The following is an 11,285-nucleotide window of genomic DNA, read 5'->3' as shown; positions in this document are numbered from 1 at the left end:
TAGTGGTTCCAAGCTGTACGTGTCATAATACAGCCTTAATGACATCACAATGCAGCTTATGAGAACATGTTGGGGCATGTTCGCGCGTTGCTGCGAAGACAGACATACATACATACTACGTTTTTATATATCTAGATGACGGCAGCAGCGACCACTGAGGTTTACCGCTGGGGTATGTCACTCTTATTACTAATGGGGGGAGTGTCACTATTATTACTGCTGTGGGATGTCACTATTATCGCTGGGGTGAAGGTGTCACTATTACCGCTGGGGTATGTGTACATGTGGCAGAAATGGGCAGGGCTCTTTCAGAATAGACCGGGTGCAGATTTTGACTGCTTTTTAGATGCGGAAATGCTGCAGAATTTTCCACAGAAATCTCCGCTGAGCACATTCTGCAGTATTTCCGCGTCCAAAAAGCAGTCAGAATCTGCACCCGGTCTATTCTGAAACAGCCTTGTCCTTTTTAGAACGACGGGGGTAAAATCATACGTTGTGATAAGCCCCGCCCCCTGACGTGTTGGCACTTTGCGATACATAAGTGGGTTTTGGGTTGTAGTTTGGGCACTCGGTCCCTAAAAGGTTCGTCATCACTGGCCTAGTACATGTTTGCCCACTTCCAACTTCAATGGAGACTGACTGTAAATGGCTGGCGTGCTCTAGTATTTATGGTTTCAAGCTGTACGTGTCATTGCATACAGTCTATCTATCTATCTATCTATCTATCTATCTATCTATCTATCTATCTATCTATCTATCTATCTATCTATCTATCTATCAGGGTTATTGCATACAGTCTATCTATCTATCTATCTATCTATCTATGACATCAGGAAATGAGAGAATTAGATTTTGTAGGCCGCTGCTTCCCCCTTGCGGGCTGAATAAAATAGCCGTTGGGTGGAACATACAATTTATCCGGCTGCTGTGGCTTCTTAGGAAGATATCCTAGTACTTGTTTACCCACTTCCAACTCCAATGGTAATTGGCTGGCGTGCTCTAGTGGTTCCAAGCTGTACGTGTCATAATAGAGCCTTAATGACATCACAATGCAGCTTTATAGAACATGTTGGGGCATGTTCAAGGGCGTCCGATGTTGATGACATCAGTGATGACATCACAATAGCAGGTGGCTTACTTATTCGATCTACGTGGGGGGGGGGGCGTAACTTTCGACGAAGCTCGCGCGCCATTTATCGTAGGATATTTGTACTATGCCTATAATCTTCCCAGGAGTGTACTCAACAACTTCCCAAAGTTTCATGGCGATCGGATGAATGGTGTAGTAGTGCATAAAGGACAAACACGCACGCACGCACACACGCACGCACGCACGCACGCACGCAGACAGACATACATTCAATTTTATATATATAGATATACAAACATACATACATATACACACACACACACAATCTTAAATCTATCTTTAATCTATATCTACAAAATCTGTAATTTAGAAATAATCCCTATCTATATTCTACATAATTAATAAAGATAGATAGATAGACTCACATACATACATACATACATACATACTGTATGCAATTGAGCCAGGTGTTTGGAAGGCTGACGATGTCACTCCTTTGTGATGTCATGAGCCAGGTGTATGGCAGGCTGATCTCACTCCATTGTGATGTCATCAATTTAGAAGCATTAATACCGGGCTTGGCAGCCATTTTAGTCAGTCTCTGCTGCAGCTGGGAGACGGGAGATGGTCTTTATTTCCACCAAGAAGCTGCAGAACTACCGGTAACTGCATCATTTTTATTTTATTCAATATAGGTTTTATTGGTTTCATGGAGGGGGGGGAAACTTTTGCCTTATCTCAAAGCAATGTAAAAATAACTTTGACAATGAAACTTAATAAATCAATTTCGAGTTGAACTATATCATGTTTGTCTGTGATATTTTATAAGGTCTACAAACAGGGGAATGAGGGGAGGGTAAGGGGGGGAGTGGTAAGGGAGGGTAGGTATCTATGACACGGGAGAAAGAGAAAATAAAACAAAAAGGGGGGGGGGGGGGCTCCGGAATTGTTGTTTCTCTTTACGATTGTGGTTTAAACGTGTTACTCACATGTCCCTGTCTGTAACCACTTGGTAAATAGGGGTGAGCTCCAGGCATCTATGCATATCGCCCAGGTGTGATACAATTTATCATAGCCTGACGGCTCATCTAGAAGCCTCATTCTCTCCATACGCTCTATTTCGTGGATCATTGTTATTTTTAGTGGAGTGCATTTTTTATGCAGCACACAAGGGGGAGACAGCGGCCTACCAAAATCTAGTTGGCTGCTGCTGTGGCTTTCTTTTTTTAAAAAAAAGGTAGGTTCCGTTCTTCCATGGGGAGGAATAGGCAGGGAGGTTCCGTTTTTGCCAGCTGGGGAATGCTTATAGGCAAGGCCTTATCCCTGGTGGTGCATGTAACGTCAGACCACGTTTTAGACATGCAGCAGCAGCATTCAGTCAGTGGCTGACAAACGAGCTCTATGCAAGTTTACATTAAACAGACACATTTCTTTCTTTACTGTATTGACTGCGGTCTGTAATCGAGCGGTTGAACTGTTTCTGTGTCCATGTATTGAATAAAGCAATACATCCTTGTAAAGTAGACGTCCGTTCGTTGGAGTTCTTTGCTCCCCAAGTGTTGCTCCATCTCTAAACGTTGGCCTGGATCTTCATGGACGAATACTGCCCATCCCACGTGGAGCGTGTATCTCAGCCCGCGTGGAGTGCTGCAGTCCAATGAGGTATTCCGTGCTACATAGCAAGCCTTGGGCCTGTGTGATTGGGGGTCCGCTGCTGTCTGTCCACTCTGAAGCGCGCATCCGGGGCCGGCCGCTTTTCGACTACCAGCGACTGCAGGTCACACACACAGGCTGGTTGGAATGGCCTAGCATTATCCTGATCCGGAGGTGTAACTTGAAGCTGCGGGGCCCCAGTACAAAGTCTGGAACTGGGCCCCCAAACTATAAAGCTTCATTGATAGCATTGGTTTACAATGTGGGGAAGAGAGACTTTATGGGCCCCCTGGGGCTCCGGGCCCCCTGCACATACACCCATGACCCGAATACGTGGAGCATACAGACGCAGGCTGCCAGGATACGCTGTGCCTGCCCGATGTTTCCAACTTGGCTATTAGCGCAGCGGTAGGTACGAACTATAGAGTGCGGCTGCCATATGAACTGGTGTGTGTGTGTGTGTGTTGTTTTGCTTCCAGTTGTACCTGTGCTGTGCACACTCTGGCAGACGCAGCTGCTCAGTGGATACAATGTTGCGAGTAGACGGGCTGAGTGTCAATCAAAGTGCTTGGGTGGTGGTAGCAGCAGCAGCCGCCGCCGCCACAGCTGCGCTGCACCTCTTGCTCGTCGGTTTTGTTTTTCTGCTTTTGGAAACTGTTGTAGGAAAGGGGGTGCACCGGTCCTGGAGGTACTGCAATACCAGGTCAATGCGTGGAGTGGACAGAGCAAGCTCTTTTTCCAGCTCCCTGTTCTAAAAATCCATTTAATATATGGTCCCCAGATAGGGGACGTATCAGATATTAAACTGATAAGAACAGATTTTTTTTAAGTTGACAAGCCCTCCATATGGGGGGTGTTTTTATTTGTCCAACACATATTTACATAGACGTTTTGTCAATTGTTAAAAACAGTACATGAAAACATATTAAACAACACATAAAAACATACCATTTAAAACATTCGTCTACATAAAATACATGTTAAAAATACAGAACAAGTTAATATCACATAAAAGGGCCCTTGGTGGCATCATATTATGGAGCTCCATTCTGATAAAAGCCATTTTCTCGCTAAAATCGGGAAATTTTTCTTATCCACTAAAAAGTACTGGTGCATCTCATTAAGAGTAATGGCTAAAATGTCCTTCACAGTTAAAATTTCATGTTTAAAAACTAAAATGTTTCTGGATTTCCATAGAGCTGCTTTGACCGAATTGACCATCTTCCATGCCATAATTTTCTGAGTCCGTGTGGGGCATTCCAGGCATCCATACAGAACGGCATCCAATGTTAGTCTCTTAAGTCCTGTTATTTTAATCAGTAGCGGCAATATCTTAGTCCATACTCTCTTTGTTATGTAGCAGGTCCACATCAGGTGGGTCGTCGTCTCTTCTCCTGCACATCCTGGTCTTGGGCACGCGGCAGTGCTGGTCAAACCTCTACGATGCTGGAATGCCCGGCACGGAAGACAGTCATAGACGCAGCTCCAGGCCAGATCTTTCTGTGAATTAAAAATATAATAATTAACCAAGTTTCCTTGCTTTGTCTTTCGTTAAAATTACTTACTTGAACATAAAAACCACTTTTCTTAATATCCTTTAAAATGACTTTACTATTCATTAAAACTTGTGGGCTTTTGCCAGTAAAATCATATGAAATCGCTATTTTCTCTAAAATCTTGTATTCTCCGGGTAGATTAAAAGAGTAAGGGGAATTTAAAACCGTCTTGAACCAATTGTTCCTCCTCATAAAATAACCTGTGTTATACCGGATAAAATAGGACCAATAGTGGTTTTTAAAAAGAGCACCAATACATAAACTAAAATACTTCGTATATAAAAAGGCTTTAAAATCAGGGAAATCTTTTCCTCCCATGTCTTTTGGCTTCATCACGATTTCCCTGCTTAGTTTCTCCATCTTGGAGCTCCATAAAAATGTGAAGCATGCTTTTACAATTTTATTAAAAACTCTGCCAGGAGGGGGAAACACTAAGCTCAGATACAATAAAATCGGTAAAATCACAGATTTGGTGATTAAAACCTTCCCCTCCATGGTCAGCTGCCGCATGCTCCACATACAGATTTTCTTATTGATTTTTTGTGCCACCAAGTCCCAGCTGTTAAGACCTCTGTTATCCTCGTTGAAGGAGACTCCTAAAATCTGCACCGAGTCGGACACAGGAATGGGGACATCTGACAAAGGCAGGTCCCCGATGTTTAAAACACTACTTTTGTTAAAATTGACTTTAAAACCCGAGGCGCAGCAATAAAACTCAATTTGTCTAATAGCCTTCTGGATCGACAGGGTGTCCCTTCCGAGGATTGCCACATCGTCCATGTACCCCACTACTTTAGCCTCGATCCCCCCGCCGCCGGGCAGGGGGATCCCACTGATCTGCTTGTCCCGCCGTATGGTGCATAAAAGAGGCTCTAGTGCGCATATAAAAAGTAGTGGGGACAAGGGACACCCCTGCTTCACCCCAGAGTTTAAAAGCACTTCCTGTGTCCTAAAACCGTTGACTAAAATTCTACTCGTGCAATTATCGTAAAACGCTTTTAAAGACAATAAAAAACCTTCCGGTATACCCATTCTCTCTAAAACCTTAAAAAGATAAAAATGTGACACGCGGTCAAAGGCTTTTTCAAAGTCGATAGTTAAAATTGCCATTTTTCCGCTTCTTGATTTTGTGTCGCTAATACAATCTTTGATCAGGTTAAGATTCTTCCATATTGCCCTCCCGGGCACCCCACAGACCTGGTTGGGATGTACAATTTTGCTTATTACGGTCTTGAGGCGGTTTGCACATATTTTTGCCATTATCTTGTAGTCGCTGTTGAGAAGGGTGATCGGTCTCCAGTTCTTGATGTCCGTCTTGTCTCCTTTCTTGTATAAAAGAGACACGTCACCCTTCTTCCAGGACCCCGGGAGGGCTTTAGACATAAAAACCTCAGTAAAAAGGGAGAAAAGGTCATCCTTAAAAATACCAAAAAAGGTGACATAAAACTCTATGGGTATACCATCGGGCCCAGGCACCTTACCTGGTTTAAAACTCTTAATAGTGTCTAAAATCTCCTGTTCTGTGATGTCCCGTAATAAAATCTCACGAGAACCAGGATCTAAAACGTCGGTAATCTCCTTCAACGAGTCATTCATAAAATCACTGTCAACAGGTTTAGTATTAAAAAGATCCGCATAAAAACCATACACTTTCTTTAAAATACCCTGTATGTCCTTGGTGCCACCGAGATCATCGAGGACTGTCCGCTTGTCTCTTATCTTCTTGAAGAAGTACCTGGAGCAGGTCTCGTTCTCCTCCAGGTGTTGCACTTTCGAACGGAGTATAATTTCTTTTCCCCTCTGCTCCAGGCACCGGGCGATCTCTTTCTTCACCTCGATGATCTCGTGGTCCACCTCTATGTCATGTTCTCTGAACTTATACAGGGTCTGCAGGCGAGTATTCAGATTAGAATAAAATGTACGTTTTGCTTTAGCTTTAGCGATCCCAACCTTAATAAAAAATGTTTTTATTTTCAGTTTCATCTTCTCCCACCACTGGCTGGTGGGAGTGTTGGGATCTTTTACTCGCCTGCAGGCTTTATAAAAAGTGATAAAATCAGATAAAACCTGCGGATCTTCTAAAAGGGACACGTTAAACTTCCAGGCATTCTTACCGGATTTTCTCTTTAAAACTGAATCAACTTTAAAATATAAAAGCTTATGATCCGAGAAAACATTGGTAAAAAGGTCACATCTAAAAGGCAGTACTTGATAAGAGCAGAACATAAAATCGATCCTGGAGCTGCACAGTCTGTTGCTCCAGGTAACGCCGGCTTCCTCTGATGCGTTGGGGTTGCATTTTTTGTAAGCATCAGTGAGCTTGGCGTCTGAAATGATGTTTTTTAGCAAGGCTGAGGTTTTGTCATAATTTCTGCTCACTGAGCTTGAAAGCCGGCGTTCCCCCTTTAAAATACAATTAAAATCTCCTGCTAAAATCAGAGGATCTGAATCGTTTAAAAAAAGGGGTAAAATCTCTAACATTTCTGCTCGGGTGTTTTTATCTGTTGCACCATAAAAATTTAAAAACTGCCACTTTACTCCGTTAATAAAAGCTTTGACCAATAAAATTCTGCCTGGTAAAATTTCGTTAATAACGTCAATTAAAACGTTTCCTTTAAAAAGAATGGCGACCCCCGCCGATCTGGTCTCGTTAGAGCCGGACCAGACCGACGGTCCATGTACCCAGTCCTCTTGGCATTTTTTGTACTGGGCTCTATGCGGGATCCCGCACTCCTGCAGGAAAAAGACGGAGGCAGCGAAAATCGTCAGGTAGTTGAAGAGGGCGACCCTCCTCACGTGGCTCTCGATACTTCTGACGTTAAACGTGAGTCCCGATAGAGCAGCCATGGGGGACTAGGAAATGTGTGGGTCTCTGCTCAGAAGTCCCCGGGCAAGCCAAAGACCTCGCTGACACTCTCACACCCCCCGCATCCGAGTCCATCGTGAATGTCGATGCTGGAGAGGAACCTACCTCGCTTAGTGGACCCCCTACGGTGCCCGAGAGAGGGATTTGTGTAAAGTCCCACACTGACTCGATTCCTACTGGGAACTCCAAGGGGGCTAGCGGGCCAGCTCCCGTGCTTGCATCAGTCCCCTCCGCTGGGGTGGGTACTCGGCTCTCACATGTCTCTGTGCTCTCGGAGGTGGCACCCCGCGCCCCCTCCTGGCAGGGAGGGGGAGGGGCCTTCTGCGATGACTCCGCAGGGGGTACTTTCCCCGGGTCCTCCGACTTCGTCGGGATCTCCGGGGTTCCCCCCTGCACCACCTCCGAATAGAGCCTGCCTCCTGAGCCTTTCCGCCTCTTTTGTGTTGCTGCCGCCGTGCCCCCTGGGTCCTCCACCTCAGGCACCGCTTGAGCGGGCATCTTGGGAGGGCCTGGACCGGCTTCCCCGGCTCTACCACCTCCTCCGGTTTCCCGGGAGGGAGAGCCTGTCCGCCGGTCACTCACCCTCCTCTTTATGCTCCGCTGCTCCTTACAGGTCTGGGGGGGTCCACTGGAGACCTCCATCTCCTCAGGTTCCTCTCCCTGGGGGGGTGCATTCCGGTCATCTGGCTGCCCTGGCTGCTCCTTCGGTCCGGGTCGCCCTTGCTGCTCCGTCTTCTGTGCTCTGTGGGGGCAAAACGTGTAGAGGTGACCAACACTGCCGCAGAAATAACAACCTTTGCCTTTTTTGCACTCGCTTGTCTCGTGATCAGTGCCCCCACATTTCTTGCAAGTACTCGCACAGTTTTCTTTTTGGTGACCGTATGTTGAACAAACCCTGCAGAAGTCGGGCATTCCCGCAAAGTACAGGTCGCCATTCACTTTGCCCAATTTAAAACGCGCGGGCGGTAAGATCACTCCCCCCGGCCAACTGGGGTCACTTATACACGTGGCCTGGAAACGCCACTTTGAGGTCCAGATGCCAAACTCGTTCATAATCTTTCCCATACATCTGACGGATTTAAAATATCGTGATAGGAAAGCCTCAACCTCTTTCACGTCAATGTAAGGAGAATACATCTTAATCACCACGAGTTTAGTTATGTCGAGGACGTGCTCGACCAGCAAGACACCCTCAAGCTTCGGATCTTTCTTTTCTGGAATGGCCGCCACCAGATCTCGAAATATGCCAGTTTCTGTTAGGGTAACGTCATAGATCCGTCGCTTGGGGTAGTCTTGGATCGCTAGAATCTCTCTCTTTTGCACATTAAATACTCCTTGTAGCACGTCCTCAACCACATACCTCAGGCCACGTGTATCCGCATTATTTGGAAAAGAGACACGTACTGTGTTTTTAATCCGCGCATATGCCGGTATTTCTTGTGGGCTTTCGCCCATGTTTGTAGAAAGGAAAAGTCACAAAACCGCTTTTGTGACTCAACAAAAGTAGCGCCCTCCTCTGGCCCGGAGACCAGAAGAGGCAGGGGGATCGCGACTCGTTTACCCTGGGACTAATCCCTCTCCCCGATAGCAGCAGGCGGGTGAAGCCCACCAGAGTGGGCGATCCCGCCAGGCAGAGGAGAGGGGTACCCGAGTTACCTTCTGACTAAGACCGCCTGTACCAGGTACACTTGATCTTAGCCAAAAGGCCGAGAAGCGATAACCCGAAATGGGTTTCACCTGTAGCCCGGTCCGCCCAACTCCACTTCCAAGGCTTGAGGCAACACGCTCAGCCAGCACTCTGGGCGCACCCACAATGCACCCAGGCAGCTGGGAGAGTTTGTAAAACTTTCCATAGCCCCGCCCCACGCCTTCTCAACCGCGCCCAGCCTCACACCCTCAGTCCTTCCTCTTGCACCGTGCTCACGCATCCTAGGCTTGCAGAGCCTGCTGCTGCTGCTGCTACTGCAGGACTCATCAGCTCCCTACAAAGGATGGTTAAGCCGGCGATGACACTAGAAGCAAGCACTAGTTTGTCTCTGAAGGTGCGTCGGTCGGTCGGTTGGAGGGATCTCTTCGGCCGGCCGCATTTCGAGTGGGGACGGATGGAAACTTTTTACCTAAAATAAGGGAAATTGGCTTCGGCCCCATAGGGCTTTATTGCCTTCCCCTGGGCCAGCATTAGTAGACCCTAGTAAGGAGAATATTAGAGCGGCATGGTCATCCGAAGAACTTAAAAACATACAGCAGGCCTTTTTTGCCCGCCATACATACATAACTACAGATTTTATATTTTTTTTTACATATATACATTATATATATACACATTATATATATACACACATTATATATATATATACATACATACATATACACACACACACACACACACACACACACACACAATCTTAAATCTATCTTTAATCTATATCTACAAAATCTGTAATTTAGAAATAATCCCTATCTATATTCTACATAATTAATAAAGATAGATAGATAGACTCACATACATACATACATACATACATACATACATACATACTGTATGCAATTGAGCCAGGTGTTTGGAAGGCTGACGATGTCACTCCTTTGTGATGTCATGAGCCAGGTGTATGGCAGGCTGATCTCACTCCATTGTGATGTCATCAATTTAGAAGCATTAATACCGGGCTTGGCAGCCATTTTAGTCAGTCTCTGCTGCAGCTGGGAGACGGGAGATGGTCTTTATTTCCACCAAGAAGCTGCAGAACTACCGGTAACTGCATCATTTTTATTTTATTCAATATAGGTTTTATTGGTTTCATGGAGGGGGGGAAACTTTTGCCTTATCTCAAAGCAATGTAAAAATAACTTTGACAATGAAACTTAATAAATCAATTTCGAGTTGAACTATATCATGTTTGTCTGTGATATTTTATAAGGTCTACAAACAGGGGAATGAGGGGAGGGTAAGGGGGGGGGAGTGGTAAGGGAGGGTAGGTATCTATGACACGGGAGAAAGAGAAAATAAAGCAAAAAGGGGGGGGGGGCTCCGGAATTGTTGTTTCTCTTTACGATTGTGGTTTAAACGTGTTACTCACATGTCCCTGTCTGTAACCACTTGGTAAATAGGGGTGAGCTCCGGGCATCTATGCATATCGCCCAGGTGTGATACAATTTATCATAGCCTGACGGCTCATCTAGAAGCCTCATTCTCTCCATACGCTCTATTTCGTGGATCATTGTTATTTTTAGTGGAGTGCATTTTTTATGCAGCACACAAGGGGGAGACAGCGGCCTACCAAAATCTAGTTGGCTGCTGCTGTGGCTTTTTTTTTTAAAAAAAAGGTAGGTTCCGTTCTTCCATGGTGAGGAATAGGCAGGGAGGTTCCGTTTTTGCCAGCTGGGGAATGCTTATAGGCAAGGCCTTATCCCTGGTGGTGCATGTAACGTCAGACCACGTTTTAGACATGCAGCAGCAGCATTCAGTCAGTGGCTGACAAACGAGCTCCATGCAAGTTTACATTAAACAGACACATTTCTTTCTTTACTGTATTGACTGCGGTCTGTAATCGAGCGGTTGAACTGTTTCTGTGTCCATGCATTGAATAAAGCAATACATCCTTGTAAAGTAGACGTCTGTTCGTTGGAGTTCTTTGCTCCCCGAGTGTTGCTCCATCTCTAAACGTTGGCCTGGATCTTCATGGACGAATACTGCCCATCCCACGTGGAGCGTGTATCTCAGCCCGCGTGGAGTGCTGCAGTCCAATGAGGTATTCCGTGCTACATAGCAAGCCTTGGGCCTGTGTGATTGGGGGTCCGCTGCTGTCTGTCCACTCTGAAGCGCGCATCCGGGGCCGGCCGCTTTTCGACTACCAGCGACTGCAGGTCACACACACAGGCTGGTTGGAATGGCCTAGCATTATCCTGATCCGGAGGTGTAACTTGAAGCTGCGGGGCCCCAGTACAAAGTCTGGAACTGGGCCCCCAAACTATAAAGCTTCATTGATAGCATTGGTTTACAATGTGGGGAAGAGAGACTTTATGGGCCCCCTGGGGCTCCGGGCCCCCTGCACATACACCCATGACCCGAATACGTGGAGCATACAGACGCAGGCTGCCAGGATACGCTGTGCCTGCCCGA

General features: G+C 46.1%; 1 pseudogene; it reads right to left on the bottom strand.

Annotated features, from left to right (window-relative positions):
* Positions 1-3,409: 3,409 nt before the first annotated feature.
* LOC136574075 (U2 spliceosomal RNA) lies at positions 3,410-3,585 on the bottom strand (annotated as a pseudogene).
* Positions 3,586-11,285: the final 7,700 nt, after the last annotated feature.

This window comes from Eleutherodactylus coqui, chromosome 7 (genome assembly GCF_035609145.1).
Source record: "Eleutherodactylus coqui strain aEleCoq1 chromosome 7, aEleCoq1.hap1, whole genome shotgun sequence".
In the NCBI taxonomy this organism is placed as follows: domain Eukaryota; kingdom Metazoa; phylum Chordata; class Amphibia; order Anura; family Eleutherodactylidae; genus Eleutherodactylus; species Eleutherodactylus coqui.
The sequence above is the reverse complement of the archived record's forward strand: the minus strand, read 5'-3'. Positions and strand labels throughout refer to the sequence as shown.